This window comes from Eriocheir sinensis, chromosome 16 (assembly GCF_024679095.1).
Source record: "Eriocheir sinensis breed Jianghai 21 chromosome 16, ASM2467909v1, whole genome shotgun sequence".
Classification (NCBI taxonomy): Eukaryota; Metazoa; Arthropoda; class Malacostraca; order Decapoda; family Varunidae; genus Eriocheir; species Eriocheir sinensis.
In genome coordinates, this window is record NC_066524.1 from 10,244,236 (window position 1) to 10,251,735 (window position 7,500).

The 7,500-nt window shown below is 52.5% G+C and overlaps 1 protein-coding gene across 2 annotated transcripts in view; it reads left to right on the forward strand.

Moving 5' to 3' along the window:
* The window catches only part of LOC126999270 (sodium-dependent dopamine transporter-like), a 59,014-nt gene that overhangs the window by 13,492 nt on the left and 38,022 nt on the right, over positions 1-7,500 (forward strand). The gene's annotated exons all lie outside the window — the stretch shown is intronic.

Genomic DNA, 7,500 nt, shown 5'->3' on the forward strand with positions numbered 1-7,500 from the left:
GTAAACAATGATGCAGTGTTACTCTTGATCGTTCTAATGAGCTAAGAGATGAAAGGTAGCAAGTGCTGTTCCCTAGTGAGACGGGATATGTGGTTAGTTTGTGTAGTAGCCGCTGGGGGGACACGGGAAGGTGAACAATGATCCAGCGTTATTTTAGATCGTCCTAATGAGCTTAAGAGATGTATGGTAACCCGTCTTGTCCCATAGAGAGTTAAGAAAGGCAGTAAGGGAGTGTCGTTAGTTTCTTCTGTAGTAGCCGCTGGGGGGACGCGGGAAGGTGAAGAATGATCCAGCGTTATTCTAGATCGTCCTAATGAGCTTAAGAGATGTATGGTAACCCGTCTTGTTCCTTGGAGAGTTAAGAAAGGCAGCAAGGGAGTGTGGTTAGTTTCTGTAGTAGCCGCTGGGGGGGCACAGGAAGGTAAACAGTGATCCAGTGTTATTTTAGATCGTCCTAATGAGCTTAAGAGATGTATGGTAACCCGTCTTGTCCCCATAGAGAGTTAAGAAAGGCAGCAAGGGAGTGTGGTTAGTTTGTGTAGTAGCCGCTGGGGGGACGCGGGAAGGTAAACAGTGACCCAGTGTTATTCTAGATCGTCCTAATGAGCTTAAGAGATGTATGGTAACCCGTCTTGTTCCCTGGAGAGTTAAGAAAGGCAGTAAGGGAGTGTGGTTAGTTTGTGTAAAAGCCGCTGGGGGGACGCGGAAAGGTAAACAGTGATCCAGTGTTATTCTAGATCGTCCTAATGAGCTTAAGAGATGTATGGTAACCCGTCTTGTTCCCTGGAGAGTTAAGAAAGGCAGCAAGGGAGTGTGGTTAGTTTGTGTAGTAGCCGCTGGGGGGGACGCAGGAAGGTAAACAGTGATCCAGTGTTATTCTAGATCGTCCTAATGAGCTTGAGAGATGTATGGTAACCCGTCTTGTTCCATAGAGAGTTAAGAAAGGCAATAAGGGAGTGTGGTTAGTTTGTGTAGTAGCCGCTGGGGGGACGCAGGAAGGTAAACAGCGATCCAGCGTTATTCTAGATCGTCCTAATGAGCTTGAGAGATGTATGGTAACCCGTCTTGTTCCCTGGAGAGTTAGGAAAGGCAGTAAGGGAGTGTGGTTAGTTTCATCTGTAGTAACCGCTGGGGGGGACGCGGGAAGGTAAACAGTGATCCAGTGTTATTCTAGATCGTCCTAATGAGCTTAAGAGATGTATGGTAACCCGTCTTGTTCCTTGGAGAGTTAGGAAAGGCAGCAAGGGAGTGTGGTTAGTTTGTGTAGTAGCCGTTGGGGGGACACGGGAAGGTAAACAGTGATCCAGTGTTATTCTAGATCGTCCTAATGAGCTTAAGAGATGCATGGTAACCCGTCTTGTCCCTTAGAGAGTTAAGAAAGGCAGTAAGGGCGTGTGGTTGGTTTCTTCTGTAGTAACCGCTTTGGGGACGCGGGAAGGTAAACAGTGACCCAGTGTTACTCTACACCAGCAGGGGTTCCCAACCATATATTTACCCATTACCCTGCTTTCCTCACCTCCCTTCACTCACTACCCATTATTGCTTATGTTACCACAATTGCATTTTAGCCTATACTCTAAAGAAAGTTTTAATAAATTTGTATGTGGTATATTATGCAGAGAAGTAAAGACGTTTTCAATAAAGAGGACAGATTCAGCCTGCCCTAATATAAAGCCTGACACAATGGGTATGATTTTACTTTAGTTTATTTTCTTGGTAGCCCTCTGTCTCCCCTTTACCCCCACAGGAGAAACCAAATTACCCCACTTGCGATAATTTACCCAGCAGGTTGGGAAGCTAATGAGCATAAAGAGACGTATGTTAACCCGTCTTATCCCATAGAAAGATAGGAAAGGCAGTAAGGGAGTGTGGTTAGCTTATGTAGTAGCCGCTGGAGGGGCGTGAAAAGGTAAACAGTGATGTAGTGTTACTCGAGAATCTATTATTTTTTTACAACAAATGAGACAGCTCAAGGGCACAAAAAAAGTAAACAATAATAAAAAAAAAAGCCCGCTACTCGCTGTTCCCAAAAATAATCTAAAGAGGTGGCCGAAAGAGAGGTCAATTTCGGGAGGATCGTACTAATGAGCTAATGAGATGTATGGTGCCCCGTCTTGGCCCCTGAAGGGTTAGGAGAGGCAGTATGGGAGTGTGGTTACTGGTTAGTTTATGTAGTAGCTGCTGCTGGGAGAGGGGGGGGGTGGGCACGGAAAGATAAACAGTGATCCAGTGTTACAGATCGTCTTAATGAGCGTAAGAGATGTATGGTAACCCGTCTTGTCCCCTAGACCTAGAGGGTTAAGAAGGGCAGTAAGGGAGTGTGGTTAGTCTCTGAGGTAGCCGCTGGGAGGGGGAGGGGCACGTGAAGACAAACAGTGATCCAGGGCTACCGATCGTCCTGATGAGCCACGAGATGTAAGGTAACCCGTCTTGTCCCATAGAGAGCTAAGAAAGGCAGTGAGTGTGGTTAGTTTCTTTGATAGCCGTTAAAGGGGACGCGGGAAGGTAATCAGAAATGCAATGATACTCTAGATCAGTGGTCCCTAACCTGGGGGCGGATCCTCCTTTGGGAGTGTTAGTAATTTCGGGAGGGGGGGGGGTGGGGTCGCAAGCCCTAGAGGAAAAGTATAAATTTTTTATTTACTTTTTATTCTCTTAACAAGAGCGTGGGTTAATAATTGGAAGTTCATGAAAAAATGCAGAGGCATCGCCTTTTCTAACTTTAATAATTTATCTAAATCTCCCTGTACTTACTGACCCCCCTCCCTGTCCCCCGACAGCCATGTAAGGGGATTAACTCGTCCTGTATACATGTCGCTCGGGAGCCCTTTTTCTTTCTTTTCTTTCGTGGAGGACGTGTTTGGTTCTTCGTTCAGCCAGTAGCCTCTTTACAGCAGATGCAAGGGGGCCTTGTTGGGAAGGACCAGTTCTTGAAAATGGTTAAAAACCACGTCTCTAAATCTTCGTAATGAGCTTAAGAGATGTAAGCTAACCCGTCCTGTCCCTCGAGAGCTAAGTGAGGCCAGAGTACGGTAGTTTCTTCTACAGCCGCCGCAGAAGGACACGGGGAGGTAAACAGAGGTGCAGCGTGCTACTATAGAGCATAGTAATGAGCTGAAGGCCAGATGGTAGTGGAGTTAGAGGAAAGCTGAGGGCATAATACTTAGCCTCAGTGCTCATCGCTGTCTTACTGGAAGGGTAAGGAAAGGAAAGAAAGGAGAGGGAAAGGGAGGGAAGGTATAGGTTGGAAGGGAGGAGAAGTGGACGTCAAGGTTAAAGAATGAAGGGAAAGGGAAGGGAAGCTGAGAGCATGCATTCCTCGTGGCCTCAGCGCTCATCTCCGTCTCATGTAAGGGCAAGGGAGGGAAATGATAAGGTAGGGAAGCGAAGGGGAAGCGAAGTGAAGTGTTGAGAGAATTAGGTATAGGGCATACATAGAGTTGCGCGTGGTCTCGGCGTTCATCTCCGTCTCATTGTAAAGGTAAGGGAGGGAAATGATTAGGAGGGAGGGTAAGGTAGTGAAGCGAAGGGGAAGCGAAGTGAAGTGTTGAGAGAATTAAGTTTAGGGCATACATAGAGTTGCGCGTGGCCTCGGCGTTCATCTCCGTCATATTGGAAGGTTAATTAAAGAAGGGAAATAGAGTATAGCGTCACCTTCGTAAACAAACCGCCTAAGTCATTATTTTCTACTTTTCAGGAAATCAGAAAAGCATTGTCATTATCTCATTTGTCTTAAGATTTAGGTGCAAATGAAAAGGCCAATTCTAGAACACTCAAACCCTGAATAACGAAGGCAACTATACAAAAATGGGCGTCACATGATGAAAAATTGATGTAAACAAAAACCTGGAAATCGCTGAAAAATTACTTAGGCAATTATTTTATGAGGGTGACGATAGGGAAGATAAGATAGGGAAGCAAGGGGTAGCGAAGTGCCGTCCCCTTAAGAAGCTGGCAGTGGTGGAGTAAAAGTGTAGCTGAAGGCATGCACTAAGCTGCGCGTGGCCTCGGTGTTCATCTCCGTCATATAGGAAGGTTAATAAGGAAGGGATATAGAGTATAGGGAAGATAAGATAGGGAAGCAAAGGGTAGCGAAGTGCCGTCCCCTTAAGAAGCTGGCAGTGGTGGAGTAAAAGTGTAGCTGAAGGCATGCACTATATATATAAGCTGCGCGTGGCCTCGGTGCTCATCTCCGTCATATAGGAAGGTTAATAAGGAAGCGTTATAGAGTATAGGTAAGATAAGATAGGGAAGCAAAGGGTAGCGAAGTGCCGTCCCCTTAAGAAGCTGGCAGTGGTGGAGTAAAAGTGTAGCTGAAGGCATGCACTATATATATAAGCTGCGCGTGGCCTCGGTGCTCATCTCCGTCTCACCTTCGCAGGGTTACCAAATTATCGTACTCAGGCACTCAGCACATGGCATTTTCCGGTTCTGAGTCACAAATATCGCAAACAAACGCCAATAAGTAATGCTTTTAACGGGAACTTTAACTGGAATCTCGTTATTTGTGTGGGTAGGAAAGTTTTGGGCCCTGGAACTGATGAATGCGATGCTTTGAGTACGATAATATGTCAACCCTGCTGGAAGTAACAGTAGAGTGGGGGGCGTGCACTAAGATACGCGTGGCCTCGGTGCTCATCTCCGTCTCATTGGAAGGGTAAGGAAGGGAGGGAGGGGGAGACAGGGGAGTGAAGGGAAAATGAAGTAACAGCAAAGTTGGGGACATGCACTAAGCTACGCGTGGCCTCGGTGCTCGTCTCCGTCTCATTGTAAGGGTAAGGAAGGGAGGGAGGAGGAGACAGGGGAGGGAAGTGAAAGCAAAGTAACAGTAAAGTGGGGGACGTGCACTAAGCTACGCGTGGCCTCGGTGCTCATCTCCGTCTCACTAATGGGCAGGAGGGCGAGACGTTTAACCAGCCATGAACGGGGCCTCTGAAGTACCCGTGGACCATAAATTATACACTGAGGGGGCCATTAATCTTCCGCCGGGGGGGTAGAGGGGGGGTATACAGGAGGGCATTACACATCTCTCCGTCCTTCCCTCCCCTCTCTCCCCTTCCCTCCCCTCTCTCCTCTTCCCTCCCCTCTCTCCCCTTCCCTCCCCTCTCTCCACTTCCCTCCCCTCTCTCCACTTCCCTCCCCTCTCTCCCCTTCCCTCCCCTCTCTCCCCTTCCCTTCCCTCTCTCCCCTTCCCTCCCTTTCTCCCCTCCCCTCTCCTCTCTCTCCACTTCCCTCCCTCTCTCCTTCCCTCCCTCTCTCTCTCCTTCCCTCCCCTCTCCCCTTCCCTCCCTCTCTCCCTTCCTCCCCTCTCTCCCCTTCCTCTCTCTCTCCACTTCCCTCCCTCTCTCCCTTCCCTCCCCTCTCTCCCCCCTTCTCTCCCTCTCTCCCCTTCCCTCCTCTCTCCCTTCCCTCCCTCTCTCCCCCTCTCCTCTCTCTCCACTTCCCTCCCTCTCTCCCCTTCCCTCCCTCTCTCCCTTCCCTCTCCTCTCTCTCTCTCTCTCTCTCCCCTTCCCTCCCCTCTCTCCCTTCCTCTCCCTCCCTCCTTCCTCCCCTCTCTCCCTTCCCTCCCCTCTCTCCCCTTCCCCCCTCTCTCCCCTTCCCTCTCCTCTCTCTCCACTTCCCTCCCCTCTCTCCCCTTCCCTCCCCTCTCTCTCCCCTTTTCTCCCCTCTCTCCCTCCCTCTCCCCCTCTCTCCCTTCCCTCCCTCTCTCTCCCTTCCCTCCCTCTCTCCCTTCCCCCTCTCCTCTCTCCACTTCCCTCCCCTCTCTCCCCTTCCCTCTCCTCTCTCTCCCCTTCCCTCTCCTCTCTCTCCACTTCCCTCTCCTCTCTCTCCACTTCCCTCCCCTCTCTCCCCTTCCCTCCCCTCTCTCCCCTTCCCTCCCTCTCTCCCTTCCTCCTCTCTCCCCTTCCCTCCCCTCTCTCCCCTTCCCTCTCCTCTCTCTCCCTTTCCCTCCCCTCTCTCCACTTCCCTCTCCTCTCTCTCCCCTTCCCTCTCCTCTCTCCCCTTCCCTCTCCTCTCTCTCCCTTCCCTCCCCTCTCCCTTCCTCCCCTCTCTCCCCCCTCCCCTCTCTCTCCCTTCCCTCTCTCTCCCTTCCCTCCCTCTCTCCCTTCCCTCTCCTCTCTCTCCCTCCCTCCCCTCTCTCCTTCCTCCCGTCTCTCCCCTTCCCTCTCCTCTCTCTCCCCTTCCCTCCCCTCTCCCCTTCCTCCCCTCTCTCCCCTTCCTCTCCTCTCTCTCCCTTCCCTCCCTCTCTCTCTCCCTTCCTCTCCCTCTCTCCCCTTCCTCCTCTCTCCCTTCCCTCCCCTCTCTCCCCTTCCCTCCCTCTCTCCCTTCCCCTCCCCTCTCTCCCCTTCCCTCCCTCTCTCTCCCCTTCCTCTCTCTCCCTTCCCTCCCTCTCTCCCTTCCCTCCCTCTCCTTCCCTCTCCTCTCTATCCTTCCCTCTCCTCTCTCTCCCTTCCTCCCCTCTCTCCTTCCCCCTCTCTCCCTTCCCTCCCTCTCTCCCCTTCCCTCCTCTCTCCCTTCCCTCCCTCTCTCTCCCTTACCTCCCCTCTCCCTCCTTCCCTCCCCTCTCTCCCCTTCCCTCCCTCTCTCCTTTCCGTTCCTTCCCTTCCCTCCCTCTCTCCCTTCCCTCCCTCTCTCCCTTCCCTCCCCTCTCCCTTCCCTCTCCTTTCCCTCCCTTCCTCCCTCTCTCCTTCCCTCCTCCTCTCTCCTTCCCTCCCCTCTCTCCCTTCCCTCCCTCTCTCCCTTCCCTCCCCTCTCTCCCCTTCCCTCCCCTCTCTCCACTTCCCTCCCTCTCTCCCTCCCTCTCCCTCTCTCTCTCCCTTCCCTCCCCTCTCTCCCCTTCCTCCTCCTCTCTCTCCTTCCCTCCTCTCTCCCTTCCCTCCCTCTCTCTCCCTTCCTCTCCTCTCTCCCTTCCCTCTCCTCTCTCTCCCTTCCCTCTCTCTCCCCTTCCCTCCCCTCGCTCCCCTTCCCTCCTCTCTCTCCACTTCCCTCCCCTCTCTCCCCTTCCCTCCCCTCTCTCCCCTTCCCTCCCCTCTCTCCCCTTCCCCTCTCTCTCCTTCCCTCTCCTCTCTCTCCCTCCTCTCTCCTTCCTCCCTCTCTCCCCTTCCTCTCCTCTCTCCTTCCCTCCCCTCTCCCCTTCCCTCTCTCTCTCCACTTCCCTCCCCTCTCTCCCCTTCCCTCTCCTCTCTCTCCACTTCCCTCCCCTCTCTCCCCTTCCCTCTACTCTCTCCCTTCCCTCTCCTCTCTCCCCTCTCCTCTCCTCTCTCTCCCCTTCCCTCCTCTCTCCCCTTCCCTCTCCTCTCTCCCCTTCCTCCCTCTCTCTCCCTTCCCTCTCCCTCTCTCCCTTCCCTCCCCTCTCCCCTTCCCTCTCCTCTCCCCTTCCTCCTCTCTCCCCTTCCCTCCCCTCTCTCCCCTTCCCTCTCCTCTCTCTCCACTTCCCTCCCCTCTCTCCCCTTCCCTCCCCTCTCCACTTTTCTTCCCCTCTCCCCCTTCCCTCCATTT